Below are 25,757 nucleotides of genomic sequence, written 5' to 3' on the forward strand. Positions count from 1 at the left end.
ATATTTAAATGTTATTTCCTTGAAATATCTTGAATGTAATTCGACACCCTTGCCTCATTTAGGTGGTTCTATGAATATGCAAATGAGCCCCGCCTCCACTCACTCACTCAGAGATCCACTCGTTGACGATCACACGTTGATCTGATTGGTTACAAGGTAGTTTGTGACGTCAGAAACACCAGCGATTTCAAACCGTGTTTTTGAGACTGTCTTTGGTTCACTGCAGTTTTAAGCAGAAAATACTCAGCAATGCTGTCGACTTATGAATTTACACATGGTTTGTCTTAAAGCATATTAAAAACACCACATTTACATATAAACAACATTAAAAGCTGGATTTTCACCACAAACAAGGGTAGATTAGTAAAAACAAAAAGCATTTCCATTGAGATGCATCTCTGTTGAGCTTGAGCTTTACCCTCCATGTCCTGGTCAAAAAGTCCCTCAGTGTTTGTGGAAGGCCAGTATTCAAATAGTCCTTTTTTTCTATCTTCCTGTTTAAAAGTAAAATGGAAAGTAAATGACTGTTGCACCAAGTTTCAGTTTGCATCTGAAATCGCAAACTTCCTAACTATATTAGATTAAAGATTGGTGCATCCCAATTCACATACTTAAGCATTATTATGCCATTTTGTAGAAAATATATAGTAGTAGGCCTACGTTCACACTGCAAATTACAACAAGAAAAAGTGCACTGCAAATACCCAATGCTGGAGGACGACCTTTAAACCACTAACCATGTTCACACTGACAGACAAAATCAGATTTTTTTTTTGCATATCCAAGTTTTATCCAGATGTTTTTTTGAAAGTGTGTACAGCAAAAAATAAATAAATAAAACATGAAAATGGTTTGAAATGTAATTGAAATACAATTTTTACACTTGCATCTCAGTCTGAATGTTCTGGCTGCTCAAATCAGATTTCTTCTGCATCACTCGCGACAGCGATTAGATCAAAACCGGCGATGGAAATAATGGTTTAGTACACAGTGCACACTATAAGTGCAGAGTACATAATATGTCATTTGGGACGCAACGTATGCTTGTATTCATAAAACAGTCATAAAACTAACAGTACCCGGATCATCTACTACTTCCGGCGTTTGTGCCAATGGGCCGAAACCTGGAAAAGGCTTTTGATGCGAATCTGCCTTTTCCGAACTCATTCTTCTCCCTTTTCCCATTGCACATCAGCTCAGAGAGGCGTTTATTTTAAAATAAATATGAAAAGTTGAAATAAACTGCCTAAAAGGTATTTAATAATGAGGATAAAGTGTTTATAGGTGCAAGAAGAGGTTTCAGGACCGGTAATGTCATGATAAGGCGGCATCCATTTATGAATTTAATAAATATAATCATAAGCACTGAATATTTCAGTATACTGTTTTATAATGTACTACAATACACTGAGGAGCAAATCTTCCAATATTTGCACTATATACTGTACAGTCAAACCACAAATTATTCAGACACCAGAAATAATTTGTGATATATGTTTAGTGTGTGCAGGACACTATAGCCTACTGTAGTTCATTTATGTAAGTGGGGAGAGCAAAATAAAGTAAACTGTGACATATTACACCCAAACAATTCTTCATACAGTGACTACCAGTAAAATTTATTAAAAAAGACTCTTTGAGCTGATCATGTTTTGCTGAAGTTTGTTTCTTTAATTGCTAATGCACATTTTTACAGCACAGACTGAACAACATGAAGCATTGCTTGGTGATTGGTTGAGCTAAACTGGTGTTATCTAATTGTGTAGTTAAATTTAACAGCTGACAGATATTCAACATAATTCCTGTGTGAGACAGTCTAACAGAAGGATGGACAAAACCAGTGAAATATTAACAGATATGATAACTCCGAGTTCTGGTCATATTTTATTACCATTTTCTAAACTATAGCGAATAAACTGTGATAATGTGAGAAATATTGTAGCTGTCTGAATACATTTCGGTTTGACGGTATAAGTATAAATTGCATCTAATACATTTTTGCACTATCGCTGCCTTAATAAAAAGCTGATTTTGTGAAGTTTGATGGTGTTGGTAATAATACGCCAGCTATATGTGTGCTTCTCTTCTCACTCTATCAAAAGCTTGTGGCAAATCTTTAAGGTGAGGATGGGAACTGAAGCACAGGCTCCCGAATCCTCCTGTTATTCTGCGGTCCTCGTGTTTTGGTGGCCCTCGGTTGCACTCGAAGCCCCATATCCTCATCCCAGTCTCCGGCTCACTCCCAACTGGTGACCGTTGCTATGGTGATGCTTCAACTCGGTCAGGAATCCACATCCGAACAGCGGGATCGGGATGGGGGAAGAAGCTGGTCTTGGCTCTCAGTGGGAAAGATCCTTATATAGGACAGAATGACGCCGGGACTCTTGGGAAAGGCAATAAACTGCTGTGTGTCATTCTGGCCGTCGCTGGTTTGATCAGTCGTCAGTGACATCATTATTGTGCGGGAAATGTAATGACGCTTCTAGAAGTCACGACTAGAATACAATAGGACTTCTAGAGGCATTAGACCTCTCTTAACTCAAATATTATTTAGTTTTGATTCATAATATGTACAAATAAGTACTCGCTTATGTCAAAACTGAAGCAGTTCATATTTTGTGTCCAAAAAAGTTTTTTGAAAAAAAAAAATTATAAAAAATTAATAATAAAATGGCTGGTTTTCACTATTGTGGCAGGTATAGTCAGATGCACTGCATTGTGGGATACAGCATTACACCCTGTGTACTGTGCTGCACATTTTAATAATAGGTCATCTAGCTATTTTTGTCCAACATAAAATTATCATAATTTGCTCAGTATAAGCCTAAACGAATATTCTGTAGAAATAGTGCTCTGAATTTTTTAACCTCGTTTTTTGAGCCAAGAATTTAGACTTTTGTTTTACACACAAATATCCATTCATCTCTACCTCAATTATTCACTCACTCTCAAATTATAGACAGAAACGGAGAAAGTTCTGTAACTTGAATTTAGCATTCAGCTGTGGAGCACGAAACTCCTGTCTTATTCTGTGTCTCTATATAGGCTACAGCTGTCAGACGGGTTTTCTTTCTATTGTAAGTTAAATGAAACATGTTAATGAAACTCTTGGAGACTCTCGCGAGCTTTTGTCTTAGCAAGAGAGAGTCCTGTCACTCCTGTTCTGGAGTCTCAGGGTTTGAATAAGTGTTTTCCTCTCTCTTTTAATACAGGTTACTAAACTGGTATACGAGTTTCCACCATCACAATGTAATCCCTCTCTCTTATAATGTATATATATTACAATGTTTGACTCAAGAAGTCAGACTTAATTGAGATGACTACAGCGACGAAATAAAGAACTTATACCTCAACAATCTCCTAATCTGCAACTCTATCTTTTCTACACTTGAGAAGAAAAAAGGTTTACAACAGACAGTGTAATTATATATTTAAGTAGGCCTGAGTTATATTAAGCAACAACATGTAGGCTACTTTAGGGTGAGGGTATGATTTGGTTAAGGTTTAGTTGCATGCAGGCCTGGCTGCAGGATGAAATGACTGAATGTGAAATTGTTAAGGGGGCTTAATTTTATACCATCAATGAACAATCAATACACACCTCGCTTTGGAACGACAGATTTTTAAATGCAGCGCTCCCTAAAACACTCCATATGCAACTCCACAGGTAACCGCGTAATATATCCGGGCCTGGTTGCATGCAATTATGCATAATTTACTGTTGTTACTATGGTAGGCTACATGTAACATATGTAACATATCAAAACACCACATTGACATATAAACAATATTAAAAGCTGGATTTTCACCACAGGGGGACTTTAACAAACAATACATAGCCTACAGCTAGACAACACTTTGAGTGAATATCTGTTGCTACTTGTGCAGCTTCAACCCAAATCTAAAGGTACAGCGCCACCTACTGTCTGAAAATGAACAATACCAGAGAATGTCTAATAGACGTTAGACGGGCTCTGACAATACAAATAGTCTCGACTGTAATTTCAGTCTCTAAATTCCAGGTTTATGAACATTTTGTTGATCTATCTATGGTGTTGATGCAGGGACTGTGTGCGTAGACACGGATTTGTGTCTGAAAATATACTTGTACCTGAAGCTACTGAATGTACTTCGCCAATTTCAATACATAATGGTATCTATATGGTTATCTGGACGTTGGTAAAGTCATCGCTACAGTAGAGAGTTTGCGAATCATTTGATTCAAATGAATCAGTTAGTTCATGAGTCCGAATGAATCAACGTCACCACGTGACGTCACGCTCGCTCTTCTTCGCTGGTATGTAGGAGCGCTATAAATAGCGGCGCACTCTTCAGTTCGCTCTCTCCCTCGCGATGTCTCAGTGGAAGAGAGCCAGAACACACGGAGATGATGAGAAAGTCAGAAGGCTACACGAAGGTAATTAACTTTTTTTTTTGTATAATGTGTTGAGTTACATAAGTGTTCGGACAGTTTTACGCTGTAATCTATGACGTTTGAAAAATGCTAGTTTGGGCGCGCGCGGGTTTCAGCAGCACGTGGTTGCTTTCCTCGACTTTGGTTGGCCGTGTGAAATTTAACAACCTTAAAACAGTGTTTTAGAAGTCACAGATCTCCCGTGGCGCTTGAAGATGAAACTCGTGTGTGAAAACAGCAATACTGACTATTGATCATGTATGTTGGTCTTTTGTGATTTCAGGTGGCTGAGTGTGTCGTGCGCTGACCCCAGATGAAGATGAAGCGTCTCTAATGTAAGTGTGTGTGAGGGGACAGGCCAGCCCGTGCCTGAGCCGGTGTTACTCTGCTGTGTGTGTGTGTGTGGACCCAGCGGTAGTCAGCCGACAGGCCAGCCCGTGCCTGAGCCGGTGTTACTCTGCTGTGTGTGTGTGTGTGGACCCAGCGGTAGTCAGCTGACAGGCCAGCCCGTGCCTGAGCCAGTTTTACCTCTGCTGTGTGTGTGTGTGTGGACCCAGCGGTAGTCAGCTGACAGGCCAGCCCGTGCCTGAGCCGGTGTTACTCTGCTGTGTGTGTGTGTGTGTGTGGTAGACCCAGCGGTAGTCAGCTGACAGGCCAGCCCGTGCCTGAGCCGGTGTTACTCTGCTGGGAGAGAAAGGCTCTGCCGTCTGTTGCTGGTGCAGGTTTGGCTGTTTTAGTGAATCCTGCGGGTCTGGCACACTGGCAGACCGGGCCCTCTGAGAGTGGACTGAGCTCATCACGTGACCCAGCCCTAGTCTGAGGGCCCACACTCCTCACACACGTGTGTTTCAGTCACACTCTCGATCCTGAGTCTAACTAATGCTGTTGTTACAGGTCACAGGAGACCCCAGAATACCTTCTTCCAGACGGCCAGTTGTGTTGAGACGGGTGAGTGTTTAGTTTTGGCCATTTTAAAGTCCGCATGAAATTAAAATAACTCCTTTCCTCAGCCCTCATGTTGTGTTTGTGTCATTTTGACCTAGAGGATTTTCCTGTACCTGAAAATGCTAGTTAATGGTGTTGAATTAGACTTCAGGTTACTGACTAACACTTGATGTTCCCAGTAAAATGACCGGCCTGCCAAAATTGCTTGTGAATCTCTCATGCCCTTTAAATGTGCATAAAATATATGCATACATTACAATATGCACATTTAAATATATCAAAGCTGATTAAACACTGAGAATGTTGAGTATTAACAGAAATGCAATATGACATCCATAACTATGTGTTCAGTGGTGTATAAAGAACTTACTTAATAAACCGTAATGTTTTTATTACCTTAGAATGAGGCATTTATATCTACATAACCGCAGGAATCCCCTTCTATGAAGGTCGACATATTGTGACGTCATGTTTCTACCGTAGCCGACAGCGAACAAACAGCGTTACAGAGCGCGTTTCGTCACTACCTTGAAAGAGAAGCCGTAGAAAGCTAGAAGCTAGCCATAAACACCGTGAGTAGTGACTTTTCCCTTGTAAAATATGTAGTTGGATTGTTTCATGTAACTTAATTCTTCTCCCTCGCTGTGTTATGGCTTTGCTATGTGGGGATAAATGTGCTGGTTACGTTCGTGAGACAGCTGATTAGTACTCTTGTCATTGACTGTAAAACAGTTACAGGAATCACCAACCCGTCGATCTTGGAAGCATTTTAAGTCGATCGAGTTTCCAAAATCAGAGAAAAAAAGCCTATTGTGTGTAGTAAATGGTGTCTAGGGGATGAGGAGGGGCGCGCGTGTGTTACAATCACGTCATTTTTGCCGCGCGCACCTTTGGGTTCATGCGGACGCGTCGAGTATAAACAAGGCTTAACGCTTTAACCAGCTCAGCCACAGTAACAGCTCATATTGAGCCAGCTAAACTTTTACTTTCCTGTTAGAAACAATATATAGTTGCATAGTTTCATGCGGTTCTTCTCCCTCGCTGTATTATGGGTTTGCTATGTGGGGAGAAATGTTCTGGTTACGTCCGAGAGACAATCAACTAATTACTATTATATCACGTATTAAGACCCTTGATCCTCACCTGACTATGGCTTTGTAAACTTTATCCATGATGTGGTTTATAATGGACTGGTACAGAAACTTGGTTTACTCTGGCTATTCTCTGCCGTCTCAGACGACGATGTTTGTCCCGTTTTAGACACCGTAGCTTCTTCGAAAGGGAGCAGGGTGTCCGCGGGTCCTTAAAGTCTTAAATTAGATTTTAAAAATTTAAGCCCATAAAAAGTCTTAAAGTCTTATTTTTACTTATGAAAGGTCTTAAATTTTCAATGGAAATTTGACTTAGACATATCTAAATGTTTTTCCAAATTAAAACTATCTAATTAGCGTACTTTTTTATTTATTCGTTCTTTGTGGATTTGCTCGTCCACGTGACATTTCGCGTCACATTCGCGCCAGCATTACGTCTGTCTCCTGCACGCGAAACAGCAGGAGAGGAGGAGAAAGCTGGTTAATTTCAGTTCAATTGTAAGTTCATTCTTTATGTGTGTAGTGGTGTGCGATGTGTATTGTCTATTATGATATTGTAATCATTGTTTTACTTTATGTACGAGGTCGCCCTGCGAGCTGACATCGCATTTGTCTCTCATGCTTGCTTTCACTGCGTGATGTGTCAGTGCAGTTATAGGTATGTTCCCTAATAGACGTATAAAGCTTTTTTATTTTATTATCATACAATATTTAATCAGCAAGAGGGCTATTTTCCCGTGCACAATAGCAAATATGGTATTTCTTTTATATAACAGTTAAATGAACATTGTGAGTTACATTTTATAAATAATATTGTCAATATTGTTTGTTTTCCCTTTTTTTTCACTGACGAGAATTTCAAAATGAAACCGTAGCAGAGTCTCAATGCAACAACAGCGATGATTTCTTGACTGAAATCCACGTTTTGAACGAATCATTTTAACGATTCAATGAACAATCACTTGCACTTCCTGAATGAATCAGCAGTTTGAACAAATCGGTTGAATGAGTGACTCCCTGAGATATTTGAAATATTGAATTAAGAATTAAAGAATTGAATATCTCATAGCTTTATTTATGCAGTTGTAAATGGTGTAAATATATTAATGCCAGTTCTGATGCTGCTTCTGTGTCTCCTCTGCACTGCAAAGATGGATTTTGATTTAATGATTTAATTTAACTGGTAACAGTGGCATTGTGTTATTATTCTAATATAATTTATTTTGAATGTTAGAATTTGACATAAAAGGTGATGCATACCTCTAAGTAAAAAAAAGTCCATATATGGGTGAAAATGCCCCTGGAACTCAATTTAAGGTTGCAAATATTGCCCTTTAATAAAAAATTAATTCCTTTCACTGCTGTGAACTGACCACTGCATAGATTATGAAAAATATATATATCTTCGTGAGTCAGCTGTCAACAACAGGCCTTAACCAGCCATGGTTACCAGTAAATAAACACAATATAAATATCATCTAATTATCAACACAACTTTGAAAATATTGAGACATATTTTTGTCAATATTGCACACCCCTAATGTAAGGTATTAATTTTGACCCTGAGGGACGGGTGAGCGGTGGGCTGAGCCCTTAGTGTGAACTCGCAACCGAACCGCTAGATGTCGCTAAAAGTCACACACTGCACCTTTTAAGCACACTAGTGATGAACTGAATTTAAAAAAATATTTTATGTAAAACTGACATCCACAAATAACTTTTCACTCAAAAAATTAGCTTGGATAAATGAGGCCTACGATTGATCATTTCCATAAATAAAACTGTCTTAATTAGAACAAGTTGACAAAAAGATTGAAGTCAATATTTGGTGATTGAGCATAATGACAGATTTATAGGCAGATTTTTGCAGGCTGGTCATTTTTTGACCGGGAACATCAAGTGTTTAAGGGTTTTCAACACAGCACAAGTGTTAATACACACATTTAGCTGTCCCGTTAGAGGAAGTGAAACGGGTTGTGAACGTCAGCTTTTCCTCTTCTCTGCAGGAAGAGATGATGAACACGGATTCACCGGCCCATGGAGATCTAGCACAGGTATAACCTTTACTCTGCTCTTCAGTGTTGACCCAAGCTGATACCATCATAGCAGAAGCGCTCCTCTGCTGTGGTGTCTGTAATCTTGGAAGAGCATCTGCAGGGTTGGCACTGATTTTTGTTGAGATTGTCTACAAAAATCTGACAAAGAAGCCTGCTACACTTCTATTCATTTACTATTAATGTTGTGTGTTTGACGGTGTTTCCTTTCGTTATAGGAAGTGTGTGTGTGTGAAGATCTAAAGGAATAAGATCTGGTCCTGACCCCCTTTTTTTCTTTGTACTATTTTGACTATTTAAATGATCAGTGCTGTTAACACACATTTACTTGAGATAATCACTGTATTTGTGTTTTCAGTATATGAAATGTTAAATAAACTGAACGGATGTTTTTTATACTGTTTGTAAATAAGATGAATATGAAATAAAGGCTGAAGTGATTGTTGCTCTTTGTAAGTGTGTATCTTGTAATCAGTTTGTCAGTGTCTTTGGTCGGATAGTTACATGTCAATGGATGAGTTTAGACTGAGTTCAATCTTTACATTTCAGTAAAAAATTTAATGTTAGCATGAGCTAGAAGTCGATTACTTTGCACAAGACTAAATATTAATGAAGAACTAAACAAGAGCAAAACATGAACATAATGATAAATGATCATTTAACCTGAAATTTATTTTACAAAAACTTACATTTGTGCATGTTTGAGATTAACTGGTTCAGTGAATAGAAATATAATTATATTTTATTAACTTGAAAATTGGTAAATAATTAGCCTGAAAACATGAATGCTAAAATGATCTCTAAACACTGTAATTGTGTGAAGTGATATATAAATAAACTTCTTGTTTGTTGATCAATATGAGAGTGTGTGTGTTGCTGTAGTGCAGGATATCAGTCATGTGATCATCACAGCCACCGTACTGATATTCAGATCAACAGCACTCTCATGTGATAAGGATTAAATATTGGAAACATGATGAAAGCAGGAAGATCCAGATTATGTGCTTATATATACAGTATTTAGTATCTAGTTTGTCAATCATTATGCATGAATATATAAACAGCTGCTGTCCTCACAGTGCATTCATGTTTCAGAGCTCGAGTTATATAATAATATATATATGAACATATGAGGATTTCACTGGCGAGTAGATTACTAAAATGTGTCGACACTTTATCTTGTCTTACATATTGTAAACATGAATTTAAACATACTTTCATTATTGTATGACTTGTTTAATGGTATTGCATTTATAATAATTTCTTTGGGATTTAAAATACAATAATTTTTCTTTATCAACTATTACATGCACAAATACAATTTTTGTCAAGTCACCTATATTTATATAGTGCTTTTTGCAAAACAGTTTCAAAGCAGCTTTACAGAGATAACAGGAAAATAATGCTGTAATAATATTGTCAAATATAAAATTAAATGTCCCCATTTAATAATACTGTATGTTTTAGTACATATACACAAACCTCAGACCAACACAAACACAATTATTACACAATAATGTATACAATTGACTAATTATGCAGAAAACAGGAAACTTCACTTTATAGGCCAAACCTGAGAAAACGGCACATCTTGTAAAAAAAAAAAAAAAAAAAAAATTTTAAAGCCTTGCCAACAGAACAAAAGTATATTAACAAAGACTGCATCATTGTATAGTTAAATGGCCCTGGGATAAAAAGAAATTGGCAGTTTTAATGGGTTTCAATGGGGACATTTTTGTCCTTAAGGTCCTGAGTGTAAATACTTTGTGTACAATGTGGAAAGGAAATAAGAAAATTCAAATAAAAATACACACTTGTGCCAAAATTGATGCATTAGGGATTAACAAAGAAAAAAATGATTTTAAAAAAACTGAAAGAGACAAACATGTCCTCAAGGAAACACAAGGGTAAATTTGGCTCTAAATTGTACATTGAAGTGTGACTGATCAATGAGACCCTTTGATTACAGTGTTATTATTGAAGAATAATATACAAAACTAAATTTATCTAGAAGCAGAATGAGATTTAACTGTGATTTTCTGCTGTAATAAACAGTTTAACTGGTAAGATCCTCAGAGGAGAAGTTGTGCAGATATTACATAAGAATGGAAAGACAGTTTCTGTGAAGGATGTCCTGAATGTGAGTAAATGTGTGTTAGTTTCAGGATCAGAGAATGACACTGTTTCTCTGTCATAGTCCAGCTGAACTCTCACACGCTGAAGCTTCTGTTCAACAGTGAAGACAGTGCCGGGTTGCTCTGGGGATTTTGAGCCGTATTTGCTGTTTATGTACTGCACATACCAGACATTAGACTTAGAGAAATCCAATCCCTTCCTTTGGTTTGATGCTGTGGTTATTCCAAGACCCCAGTATGTATTGTCTCCAACCTCCACATCCCAGCAGTGTGTTCCTGAGTTAAAGCCCTCAGATCCCAGGACACATGGATACTCATCAAACCTCTCTGGATTATCAGGAAGTGTTTTACCTTCATCACTGAACCACACACTGGTCAGATCAGCAGAGAGTGTGAGACGAGGATGTGCTGTGTTTGGATCCAGAGTCAACGGAGCTGCAAAGACAATAACATCAGATTACAGAATGAAATATGATGTATTAGAAATGTAAATGTAAAACACATAGAATAAACACTATTGTATCCTAATTCATAAAAAGAGACCATGAAGAATAGACTTTTCATTATGAGTTCGCTGTATGATCAGATGATTTACTTTAATACAGTTCAGATTCACTTAGTAATTCAAGTGATTTTTAATATATATATATGCACTGTGTCAGATCAGCGAGACTCACTGTGTTGGACAATTTCCAGCATCTTCTTCCAGACTCTGAACGGCAGGTTACCCAGATAACGCGACACATGAATCAAAGCTCCAGAACTCATCCGTGGATCCGGCTGTGAGATCTGGACTCTGAAGAACATTCAGGAGTCAGAACTGCAGTGAATTTGAGTTCAGATCCACTGAGAGAAGAGATACGAGCAGCTCACTTACCTTTCCATCGTGACTTTATAGTTCTGGAAAATATAGAGTTTAAAAACATTTTAATATCTTATCAAACACTCTCACTGTCAATGAGTCTCTCTATACAAGTTGATTTATGCACAAAGAATGAAGCCAGATTGATTTGTCACCTTTAGAAACGAGACGTCATTGTCTTTCATCATCTCCTCCATGTCTCTGATTGTGTGTGAAAGAGCTGAGATGTGTGTGTTCATCTCCTCCAGCTTCTCCTTCATCCTCTGCTTCTTCTGCTCCTCTTCCTCCCTCAGTGCAGTGATTGTAGCTTCTTCTTCGTCTCTGAGAAACTGATGAAGCTTCTCAAACTCTTCTTTAATCTGACGCTCTGTGTGCTCAGCTTGAGACTGAAATCAAATCACATTCACTTCAATCATCTCAATCAACACAAATCTCAGATACCCGACATATAACAGATCCAGAAGCAGAAGCTGCTTGTCATTTACAGAAATAATCAACTGGAATTCATTATATTAAATATATTGATTCATAACAGTATAAAGTGATCCTACAGCTGTAATGAAAATGACTCTTGATTCTGTTTCCTCACATTGATGTGTTGAGCGGTTTTCTCAAACTCTCCTTTCTGTTTTTCATTGTGTTGAAGTTTCTGTTGTAAGGACTTCAGTGCTGTATTGAGCTCCTCCTAGAATTAAACAAAAATACATAAAAAACCAGATTACAGTGAAGAGAAGAAAATACAGTGATATGATCATACAATTCTGTGCAAAAGTATTTACCCCCACCCTGATTTCTTCTGTTTGTGTGTAAATATCATACTAAATTGATTCAGAAATTAAAACTTACCATAAAACAAAGACAACCTGAGTGAACAAAGTAAAGTTTGTAAATAATAATCTTATTTACTGAAGCAAAAAAGTTATTCAATACTAACTGGGCCTGCGTGATAATGTATTTGGCTCCATAATTACTAATTCTTCAAATCTATGTAACTGTATTTATAATGTTGTTCAACTGGACTAAACACAGTCAGTCCTGATCACTGGAGTCCTGTTCATCAAATAAACACTTCAATAGGACTTTTTCAACAGCATGAACTTGGTTAACCCTTAAACAGGCAAGAGTGGAAAATTTTAAGCAAAAAATAATTTCATTTAATTTTTTATATCATCTGGACTTAAATAAAACATATCCAAAATAAGTTTTTTTTAAATTTCATGTATTTTGGATTTTATGATTTGTGTCTCCTGAGATACGTTGCCTGATTAGGGTATAAAAAAGGACCAAGTCATTAATGTGTTAACTGTTACTGCCACTGTATGTTTAAAACAATCCCATACTTCACCTGATCTAAGGTTGACAAATTATATATCACTCGAAAGCTTACGAACTCAAGATTCAGCGTGTGAAACCCCGTTCTGAAATTGGACGTTGTGTTACCATAGAAACGGTACTTTAAATTCTTTTAATGGGCTCCTCCCCTTTTGGGCATCGTCATGTTTCATAATTTATGATCAAAACCTTTTCTAATCTTGACAAAACACATATTGTCAGAAAGGTCTGAGTCTCAAGGTTCTATATTTTGTGACAGAAGTGATATTTGGACAGAAATGTATTAATTTGTTATGGCAGAATGCATACAATTAAATTCAATAGAATGTAAGTCACCCGGTGGCTATTTTTGGTATTATGCCTAAACAAAATCTCATGGGAACTTCAATTTTTGTGATATCAACTTCAAATTTGGAACACAACTTGTTTAGATATATGGCTTTTGGCTTTTGGCTGATTTTATAGTAATTTTATAGTAAAAAATATTTTGTAAAATACATATTTTATAAAAAAGAATAAATATTAAGTACAGTATATTTGATTTAATGTAAGTTTTAAACTTCCTTAACTTTTTCATACTTTCATTTTTTGAAGTGCTATCACTTCAGCAATAATCTGCTGACTGTTTTCTTTAAAATAAGACCAAACTTAGGTCTATATTCCAAAGCATTCTTGAATTACAATCATTTAAGTTTGAATAGTGCATTTTAAATAGAGCTGGTTTAATCCCTTTTTTATACCCTAAACAGGCAACGTGTCTCAGGAGACACATACATTTCAAAACGTGCTAAATAACAACATGAACAACATATTACTTAATTTTCTCCTTCAGCACCTTAAGACAATGTTCACAATTAATGTTAGCAGTAATCTTTTTTTTTCAGGAGAAATGTAGGTTTAATATATATATATACTTATCTCAAAATCTGAATGTTCTGCACCACTGGCAGCCATTTTGGATTTAGGTCAGGCTGACTAATTGATAAAAAAATTTTTTGAAGCAAAGCATGTGACCAGCATACTCAAGACAGACCAGGCTTTCATAAGTGATAAAATAATTTGATGAAAAAATCGTTCTTATGCCCCAAAAAAGACAATAAAAACTATGTATCTCGTGAGACATGTTGCCTGTTTTAGGGTTAAAACGTCTTAAACAGTAACACACTATTGACAAAGGTGAAAGAAACTCCAGGAATAATGATGAAGACGGTGATTGAAATACATCTGTGATGGATTACAAAGCTTTTTCAAAGGCTCTTGGACTCAAAGAACCACAGTGAGAGCCATTATATCCAAATGGGAAAAACTCAGGACAGTAGCAAACCTTCCCAGAAGTGGCTCAAAGTCACCAAAGGGTCAGAACAACATCGTAGAAACCAAATTTTTCTACTTTCTATCAGAAAATGCTAAAGGACAATGTCCTATCTTTAGTCTGCAAACTGAAGCTCAAGCAACAAGACAATGATTCAAAGAATAGTGAGTAAATCCACCTCTGAACGGCTCAAAAAAGCACAATGACAGTTTTGGAGTGGCCTTGTCAAAGGCCTGACCTGAAACCAATTGAGAAGATGTGGCAGGACCTTAAACAGGCAGTTCATGCTTGAAAACCCTCCAATAAGGCTGAACTAAAGTTGTCCGCTCAATTGTACTCTTTTCTTGCAAAATAATGAAATCTATGAAAAAGGCCCCACCATTTAGTATTAGACACAAAAACATAAGAAATCAGGATGGGCAAATACTTATACAGCACAGTTAATGTCATATAAAGTTGAGTAAAATGAAATTGAAATAGTAATGCATGAATGTCAGGATATCTTTGTTTGTCAGTGGCGGGTCGTGCATTTCACACATAGGCCTTCAGTGGTGTCCAACCTGAATTAATAACTTTTAATAGTGTAGCAGCGCACAGACTCTCTATAATTGTTGTGAAATTGCTGTTTTTATGTTGCACCGGCAGTTATTGGGTTAATGCGGTGAGTTGGGAAAAGGCCGGTAGAGTTAGTGTTCATTTGTTCTTGCGTCACGATTATAATTTCAGAAGCGGAGCCTCCCTTGTCTTGTCATTCAAGGGTTAAAGTCCCTTTTCAGATGTTACAATAGTATTAATGTTTTGAAAAAAATAAATAAGGAAGTTTCGATCATACATTTCCAAGAAAAATGAAGAAGAAAATCAGATTCACCACGGGAAAAACGGGGGCAAAAAAAGCATTATACTCACCAAAACAGTTTATTTTTATTTTTTTTACACAAAATCCATCCTAATTTCTTTCCTCAAAAAGACTTCAATTACTCTGTTGTACAGCTTATCTGTGCGTTTCAGTCCCAACAACCTTTTCTATCGCCATCGAGGCTAATGCTGAGTCTGTCCCGTCGCATTTCTGGCATCAGTTTTACTTGGCTTTAGTGCTGAGAGTGTCCACTCGACAGAAGCAGTGGACACAGGGACAGTCAACACAACACATGACGATGTGTACAGCTGACCCATGCTCTCACACACACACATGACGATCTGTACAGCTGACCCATGCTCTCACACACAACACATGACGATCTGTACAGCTGACCCATGCTCTCACACACAACACATGACGATCTGTACAGCTGACCCATGCTCTCACACACACACATGACGATGTGTACAGCTGACCCATGCTCTCACACACACACATGACGATGTGTACAGCTGACCCATGCTCTCACACACACACATGACGATGTGTACAGCTGACCCATGCTCTCACACACACACATGACGATGTGTACAGCTGACCCATGCTCTCACACACACACATGACGATGTGTACAGCTGACCCATGCTCTCACACACACACATGACGATGTGTACAGCTGACCCATGCTCTCACACACACACATGACGATGTGTACAGCTGACCCATGCTCTCACACACACACATGACGATGTGTACAGCTGACCCATGCTCTCACACACACACATGACGATGTGTACAGCTGACCCATGCTCTCACACACACACATGACGATGTGTACAGCTGACCCATGCTCTCACACACACACATGACGATGTGTACAGCTGACCCATGCTCTCACACACACACATGACGATGTGTACAGCTGACCCATGCTCTCACACACACACATGACGATGTGTACAGCTGACCCATGCTCTCACACACACACATGATGATGTGTACAGCTGACCCATGCTCTCACACACACACATGACGATGTGTACAGCTGACCCATGCTCTCACACACACACATGACGATGTGTACAGCTGACCCATGCTCTCACACACACACATGACGATGTGTACAAATGACCCATGCTCTCACACACACACATGACGATGTGTACAAATGACCCATGCTCTCACACACACACATGACGATGTGTACAGCTGACCCATGCTCTCACACACACACATGACGATGTGTACAGCTGACCCATGCTCTCACACACACACATGACGATGTGTACAGCTGACCCATGCTCTCACACACACACATGACGATGTGTACAGCTGACCCATGCTCTCACACACACACATGACGATGTGTACAAATGACCCATGCTCTCACACACACACATGACGATGTGTACAGCTGACCCATGCTCTCACACACACACATGACGATGTGTACAGCTGACCCATGCTCTCACACACACACATGACGATGTGTACAGCTGACCCATGCTCTCACACACACACATGACGATCTGTACAGCTGACCCATGCTCTCACACACACACATGACGATGTGTACAGCTGACCCATGCTCTCACACACAACACATGACGATCTGTACAGCTGACCCATGCTCTCACACACACACATGACGATGTGTACAGCTGACCCATGCTCTCACACACACACATGACGATGTGTACAGCTGACCCATGCTCTCACACACACACATGATGATGTGTACAGCTGACCCATGCTCTCACACACACACATGACGATGTGTACAGCTGACCCATGCTCTCACACACACACATGACGATGTGTACAGCTGACCCATGCTCTCACACACACACATGACGATGTGTACAGCTGACCCATGCTCTCACACACACACATGACGATGTGTACAGCTGACCCATGCTCTCACACACAACACATGACGATCTGTACAGCTGACCCATGCTCTCACACACACACATGACGATGTGTACAAATGACCCATGCTCTCACACACACACATGACGATGTGTACAGCTGACCCATGCTCTCACACACACACATGACGATGTGTACAGCTGACCCATGCTCTCACACACACACATGACGATGTGTACAGCTGACCCATGCTCTCACACACACACATGACGATGTGTACAGCTGACCCATGCTCTCACACACAACACATGACGATCTGTACAGCTGACCCATGCTCTCACACACACACATGACGATGTGTACAGCTGACCCATGCTCTCACACACACACATGACGATGTGTACAGCTGACCCATGCTCTCACACACACACATGATGATGTGTACAGCTGACCCATGCTCTCACACACACACATGACGATGTGTACAGCTGACCCATGCTCTCACACACACACATGATGATGTGTACAGCTGACCCATGCTCTCACACACACACATGACGATGTGTACAGCTGACCCATGCTCTCACACACACACATGACGATGTGTACAGCTGACCCATGCTCTCACACACACACATGACGATGTGTACAGCTGACCCATGCTCTCACACACACACATGACGATGTGTACAAATGACCCATGCTCTCACACACACACATGACGATGTGTACAAATGACCCATGCTCTCACACACACACATGACGATGTGTACAGCTGACCCATGCTCTCACACACACACATGACGATGTGTACAGCTGACCCATGCTCTCACACACACACATGACGATGTGTACAGCTGACCCATGCTCTCACACACACACATGACGATGTGTACAGCTGACCCATGCTCTCACACACACACATGACGATGTGTACAAATGACCCATGCTCTCACACACACACATGACGATGTGTACAGCTGACCCATGCTCTCACACACACACATGACGATGTGTACAGCTGACCCATGCTCTCACACACACACATGACGATGTGTACAGCTGACCCATGCTCTCACACACAACACATGACGATGTGTAAAGCTGACCCATGCTCTCACACACACACATGACGATGTGTACAGCTGACCCATGCTCTCACACACATGATGATGTGTACAGCTGACCCATGCTCTCACACACACACATGACGATGTGTACAGCTGACCCATGCTCTCACACACACACATGACGATGTGTACAGCTGACCCATGCTCTCACACACACACGACGATGTGTACAGCTGACCCATGCTCTCACACACACACATGACGATGTGTACAAATGACCCATGCTCTCACACACACACATGACGATGTGTACAGCTGACCCATGCTCTCACACACACACATGACGATGTGTACAGCTGACCCATGCTCTCACACACAACACATGACGATGTGTACAGCTGACCCATGCTCTCACACACACACATGACGATGTGTACAGCTGACCCATGCTCTCACACACATGATGATGTGTACAGCTGACCCATGCTCTCACACACACACATGACGATGTGTACAGCTGACCCATGCTCTCACACACACACATGACCATGTGTACAGCTGACCCATGCTCTCACACACACACATGACGATGTGTACAGCTGACCCATGCTCTCACACACACACATGACGATGTGTACAGCTGACCCATGCTCTCACGCACACACATGACGATGTGTACAGCTGACCCATGCTCTCACACACATGATGATGTGTACAGCTGACCCATGCTCTCACACACACACATGACGATGTGTACAGCTGACCCATGCTCTCACACACACACATGACGATGTGTACAGCTGACCCATGCTCTCACACACATGATGATGTGTACAGCTGACCCATGCTCTCACACACACACATGACGATGTGTACAGCTGACCCATGCTCTCACACACACACATGACGATGTGTACAGCTGACCCATGCTCTCACACACACACATGACGATGTGTACAAATGACCCATGCTCTCTCACACACACATGACGATGTGTACAGCTGACCCATGCTCTCACACACACACATGACGATGTGTACAGCTGACCCATGCTCTCACACACAACACATGACGATGTGTACAGCTGACCCATGCTCTCACACACACACATGACGATGTGTACAACTGACCCATGCTCTCACACACATGATGATGTGTACAGCTGACCCATGCTCTCACACACACACATGACGATGTGTACAGCTGACCCATGCTCTCACACACACACATGACGATGTGTACAGCTGACCCATGCTCTCACACACACACATGACGATGTGTACAAGTGACCCATGCTCTCACACACACAAATGACGGTGTGTACAGCTGACCCATGCTCTCACACACACACATGACGATGTGTACAGCTGACCCATGCTCTCACACACAACACATGACGATGTGTACAGCTGACCCATGCTCTCACACACAACACATGACGATGTGTACAGCTGACCCATGCTCTCACACACACACATGACGATGTGTACAGCTGACCCATGCTCTCACACACACACATGACGATGTGTACAGCTGACCCATGCTCTCACACACACACATGACGATGTGTACAGCTGACCCATGCTCTCACACACACACATGACGATGTGTACAGCTGACCCATGCTCTCACACACACACATGACGATGTGTACAAGTGACCCATGCTCTCACACACACAAATGACGGTGTGTACAGCTGACCCATGCTCTCACACACACACATGACGATGTGTACAGCTGACCCATGCTCTCACACACACACATGACGATGTGTACAGCTGACCCATGCTCTCACACACACACATGACGATGTGTACAAGTGACCCATGCTCTCACACACACACATGACGATGTGTACAGCTGACCCATGCTCTCTCACACACACATGACGATGTGTACAGCTGACCCATGCTCTCACACACACACATGACGATGTGTACAAATGACCCATGCTCTCACACACACACATGACGATGTGTACAGCTGACCCATGCTCTCACACACAACACATGACGATGTGTACAGCTGACCCATGCTCTCACACACACACATGACGATGTGTACAGCTGACCCATGCTCTCACACACACACATGACGATGTGTACAGCTGACCCATGCTCTCACACACAACACATGATGATGTGTACAGCTGACCCATGCTCTCACACACACACATGACGATGTGTACAGCTGACCCATGCTCTCACACACACACATGACGATGTGTACAGCTGACCCATGCTCTCACACACACACATGACGATGTGTACAAGTGACCCATGCTCTCACACACACAAATGACGGTGTGTACAGCTGACCCATGCTCTCACACACACACATGACGATGTGTACAGCTGACCCATGCTCTCACACACACACATGACGATGTGTACAGCTGACCCATGCTCTCACACACACACATGACGATGTGTACAAGTGACCCATGCTCTCACACACACACATGACGATGTGTACAGCTGACCCATGCTCTCTCACACACACATGACGATGTGTACAGCTGACCCATGCTCTCACACACACACATGACGATGTGTACAAATGACCCATGCTCTCACACACACACATGACGATGTGTACAGCTGACCCATGCTCTCACACACAACACATGACGATGTGTACAGCTGACCCATGCTCTCACACACACACATGACGATGTGTACAGCTGACCCATGCTCTCACACACATGATGATGTGTACAGCTGACCCATGCTCTCACACACACACATGACGATGTGTACAGCTGACCCATGCTCTCACACACACACATGACGATGTGTACAGCTGACCCATGCTCTCACACACACACATGACGATGTGTACAAGTGACCCATGCTCTCACACACACACATGACGATGTGTACAGCTGACCCATGCTCTCACACACACACATGACGATGTGTACAGCTGACCCATGCTCTCACACACAACACATGACGATGTGTACAGCTGACCCATGCTCTCACACACACACATGACGATGTGTACAGCTGACCCATGCTCTCACACACACACATGACGATGTGTACAGCTGACCCATGCTCTCACACACACACATGACGATGTGTACAGCTGACCCATGCTCTCACACACACACATGACGATGTGTACAGCTGACCCATGCTCTCACACACACACATGACGATGTGTACAGCTGACCATGCTCTCTCACACACACATGACGATGTGTACAGCTGACCCATGCTCTCACACACACACATGACAGATGTGTACAGCTGACCCATGCTCTCACACACATGACAGATGTGTACAGCTGACCCATGCTCTCACACACACATGACAGATGTTTACAGCTGACCCATGCTCTCACACACATGACAGATGTTTACAGCTGACCCATGCTCTCACACACACACATGACAGATGTGTACAGCTGACCCATGCTCTCACACACATGACAGATGTGTACAGCTAACCCATGCTCTCACACACACATGACAGATGTTTACAGCTAACCCATGCTCTCACACACACATGACAGATGTTTACAGCTGACCCATGCTCACACACACATGACGATGTGTACAGCTGACCCATGCTCTCACACACATAACAGATGTGTACAGCTGACCCATGCTCTCACACACATGACAGATGTGTACAGCTGACCCATGCTCTCACACACATGACGATGTGTACAGCTGACCCATGCTCTCACACACATGACAGATGTGTACAGCTGACCCATGCTCTCACACACATGACAGATGTGTACAGCTGACCCATGCTCTCACACACATGACGATGTGTACAGCTGACCCATGCTCTCACACACACACATGACAGATGTGTACAGCTGACCCATGCTCTCAAACACACACATGACGATGTGTACAGCTGACCCATGCTCTCACACACATGACAGATGTGTACAGCTGACCCATGCTCACACACATGACAGATGTGTACAGCTGACCCATGCTCTCACACACACACATGACGATGTGTACAGCTGACCCATGCTCTCACACACATGACAGATGTGTACAGCTGACCCATGCTCTCACACACATGACGATGTGTACAGCTGACCCATGCTCTCACACACATGACGATGTGTACAGCTGACCCATGCTCTCACACACATGACGATGTGTACAGCTGACCCATGCTCTCACACACACACATGACGATTTGTACAGCTGACCCATGCTCTCACACACATGACAGATGTGTACAGCTGACCCATGCTTTCACACACATGATGATGTGTACAGCTGACCCATGCTCTCACACACACACATGACAGATGTGTACAGCTGACCCATGCTTTCACACACACACATGACGATGTGTACAGCTGACCCATGCTCTCACACACATGACAGATGTGTACAGCTGACCCATGCTCTCACACACATGACAGATGTGTACAGCTGACCCATGCTCTCACACACATGACGATGTGTACAGCTGACCCATGCTCTCACACACATGACGATGTGTACAGCTGACCCATGCTCTCACACACACACATGACGATGAGTACAGCTGACCCATGCTCTCACACACACACATGACAATGTGTACAGCTGACCCATGCTCTCACACACACACATGACGATGTGTACAGCTGACCCATGCTCTCACACACATGACAGATGTGTACAGCTGACCCATGCTCTCACACACACACATGACAGATGTGTACAGCTGACCCATGCTCTCACACACATGACAGATGTGTACAGCTGACCCATGCTCTCACACACACACATGACAGATGTGTACAGCTGACCCATGCTCTCACACACACACATGACAGATGTGTACAGCTGACCCATGCTCTCACACACATGACAGATGTGTACAGCTGACCCATGCTCTCACACACATGACGATGTGTACAGCTGACCCATGCTCTCACACACATGACAGATGTGTACAGCTGACCCATGCTCTCACACACATGACAGATGTGTACAGCTGACCCATGCTCTCACACACATGATGATGTGTACAGCTGACCCATGCTCTCACAGACACACATGACGATGTGTACAGCTGACCCATGCTCTCACACACACACATGACGATGTGTACAGCTGACCCATGCTCTCACACACATGACAGATGTGTACAGCTGACCCATGCTCTCACACACATGACAGATGTGTACAGCTGACCCATGCTCTCACACACATGACGATGTGTACAGCTGACCCATGCTCTCACACACACACATGACGATGTGTACAGCTGACCCATGCTCACACACACACACACATGACGATGTGTACAGCTGACCCATGCTCTCACACTGAGATTTGAAGCATACATTACAGATATTCAGTTCTGTTATTACCTGGACAGATCGAATAGTGTGCAGTAATTATGCGTTAAGCTCGATAATAGTGAATAAGGGATTTTTTCCGGTACGTTTGAACCTGCTGGGGGTCGAGGAGGGAAAGAAACTATTAAATCTACAGGAATATATTTTAGTTTATGCAGTTCGCTACAGATGCGGTTAGATAGTTTTCAATACAGTAATACGTGTACTGCGCTCTGACCATCCAATCAAAGCATGAGAAAATGCTGACGTTATTGTACGCCTGCTAGATGTGCTAGATGGCCCCAGTGTAGTTAAAGCGAAATCTGATTGGCTGATTAAATCTGATTGATTATCTGATTGGTTAAAGCAACAGTTTCATTGCCATTCATTGTAAGCTACAGGCGCCCGCACTATTTCTGAAGGCCTCAAGGCAGATTTCTTTGGCCATGGCAACACATGATGGCAGAAATATAATTGGATAAAAGCTCTAACATAAACATACACTACTGGAAGTAGCAAAACCAAGAGAAAAGCTATGAAATTAAGTTTAGGCCAGCAGAGAAGACATTGCTGGCCCTGACGCCCACCACTGATTAATTATTGTTCTTTACATGTGAAACAAGAAACATATGTCTTACCTTATATAATGAAACCACTTCACTGATGGGTCTGAATTTATGATTGTCATGTTTTTGTGAATTAATACACACTAAACACACAGGCTGTTTGTCCTCCAGACAGAAGAGTTTGAGTTTCTCACTGTGTAAACTGCAGATCTCCTCAGATCCTGATGAACGTTTCTCATTTCTCTCCTTCAGGAACGACTCACACAAGTTTTTTAATGTGAGATTAACTGGAGGATCTTCTCCGGCAGACAGGACACTCCTGAGTTCCCTTAATTTTCCAGAACTGTTGTAGACACTCTTTACAAATACTGTGACTACAGGACAGAAAAACAGGAACCTTGAAGATTTCACAGCAAACAGGACAAATATAATCATCTTCTGCTGCTGAAGCCATTTTCACCGTTTGAGTCCTGCAAACTAAACTTTACTTTCACTTTCTGAACGACGGTTTTCACAAATGGATCACAATGAGAATCAAAGATCTGCTGTCGGTTCAGAAATGAACATCACAAAAATCCTTCTGTAAAGTTTTTCTCCATTGATTGCTTGTTCTTTATTGCTTTTGTTGAGACAAAGTCGGTGTGACAGAAAGGAGAAATAACAAGTCAGTCTCTTCCTGGTTAGTGTTGTAAGGAGGAGGAGTTTATAATAATCTTTGGGTGTACAAACAGTTCAAACAGGAACGTCAGGATTTCTTCAGGTAAAATGTATTCAAACTGAACCTGGCATTGAAATGTTAAAAAATAATGCTGTGAAACTTTGAATAAAACACAAAAGAACAATTAAAATACAAAACTATTAATTACAAACAACCTCAAATGCTTATACATGTTTTATTTATTGCCCTTTATTTGTCAGAGAGTTTCTCCAGGGTCTGTCATGATAAAATCAAATCAAATTGTATTTATGTAGCACAACAAAAACAACAGTAGTTGCCCATTGTGCTGTACAACAGAATAAATATCTAAAGAACAAAAAAAGAGCGCAAAGGGAGTTTACATCAAAAACACCAATTAGAAAATTCAACATTATTTTTCTGTCATGCTAAAATCTTTGTCAGTGTAATGGGCAGGAATAAAGATCTGAGCGACTTTTGTTACGGCAAGGTGACTGGCTCAGAGTATCTCTGAAACTCAAGGTTTGTGTGTCGCTCCCGGTCAGCAGCGGTGAGGATTTACCAACAGTGTCCGAGGAGGGACGAACACACACCGGTGACAAGGTGTTGGACACACAAGACTCATCGATGGACGAGGACAATGAAGGCTATCCCGTCTGGTCCGAGCCAACAGAAGGTCTAGTGTGGCATAAGTTACACACAACTTTAATGATGTTATGGGAAGAAGAAGTTTTATTCATATAGTGCCTTTCCATAGCTCAAGGTCGCTTTACATGGGAGGAATTTGTCACAAGACACAGTGCATCACATTCTGCTGCGTATGGGGCCAAAGTGAGGACGAAGTCCAGGGCAAAATGGGACCAAGGGCGGGAGGGAATAGAGAGGGGACGAAGCAGGCGAATTACCGGACTTCTGCTGGGCACAGACAGAACACAACGCAGCAAATCAATGCACCTCACGTTCCATGGAAGGCCACCAGAATCGCTGACGGACAGCTGCCAGAATACGCCCCACCCCCGGGTGAGCGACCAATTTAGAGGAGGGACTCCAACGAAGAACAGCCGGACAAGCAACCTTAACGAGAAATAGCTTCCCCTCAGGGCACCCCGGGGAACGACCAGAGGCGACGCAATAGAGCAGGCAAGCCAGGCAATAGCCTGGGGCCCCGCATTTTAAGGGGGCCCCCGAGGGCTGATCATTCACACAATCGGAAATGTTCATATAAAGATGCAGCAACATCTCTGCATCTCCGTTAGT

The 25,757-nt window shown here is 41.6% G+C and overlaps 1 long non-coding RNA gene, 1 other non-coding gene and 1 pseudogene across 3 annotated transcripts; 2 read left to right on the top strand and 1 right to left on the bottom strand.

Annotated features, from left to right (window-relative positions):
• Window positions 1–4,279: 4,279 nt before the first annotated feature.
• On the top strand, window positions 4,280–8,902 carry LOC143710640 (uncharacterized). Its single transcript, XR_013194613.1, has 4 exons — window positions 4,280–4,417; window positions 4,698–4,749; window positions 5,309–5,362; window positions 8,457–8,902. It is a non-coding gene; the product is annotated as an uncharacterized LOC143710640 (long non-coding RNA).
• Window positions 5,046–5,245, top strand: LOC143710687 (small nucleolar RNA SNORA74). Its single transcript, XR_013194621.1, has one exon. It is a non-coding gene; the product is annotated as a small nucleolar RNA SNORA74 (small nucleolar RNA).
• Window positions 8,903–9,041: 139 nt separating the features above from the next.
• Window positions 9,042–24,458, bottom strand: LOC143710631 (zinc-binding protein A33-like; annotated as a pseudogene). The gene is made up of 6 exons (XR_013194612.1): window positions 23,897–24,458; window positions 12,091–12,186; window positions 11,657–11,887; window positions 11,517–11,539; window positions 11,317–11,435; window positions 9,042–11,074 (listed from the first exon to the last, which is right to left on the bottom strand). The product of XR_013194612.1 is annotated as a zinc-binding protein A33-like (transcript).
• Between the last annotated feature and the right edge of the window lie 1,299 nt (window positions 24,459–25,757).

This window comes from Siphateles boraxobius, unplaced genomic scaffold (assembly GCF_051911475.1).
Source record: "Siphateles boraxobius isolate OS27281-9 unplaced genomic scaffold, OSU_SipBor_1 117, whole genome shotgun sequence".
Taxonomy (NCBI): domain Eukaryota; kingdom Metazoa; phylum Chordata; class Actinopteri; order Cypriniformes; family Leuciscidae; genus Siphateles; species Siphateles boraxobius.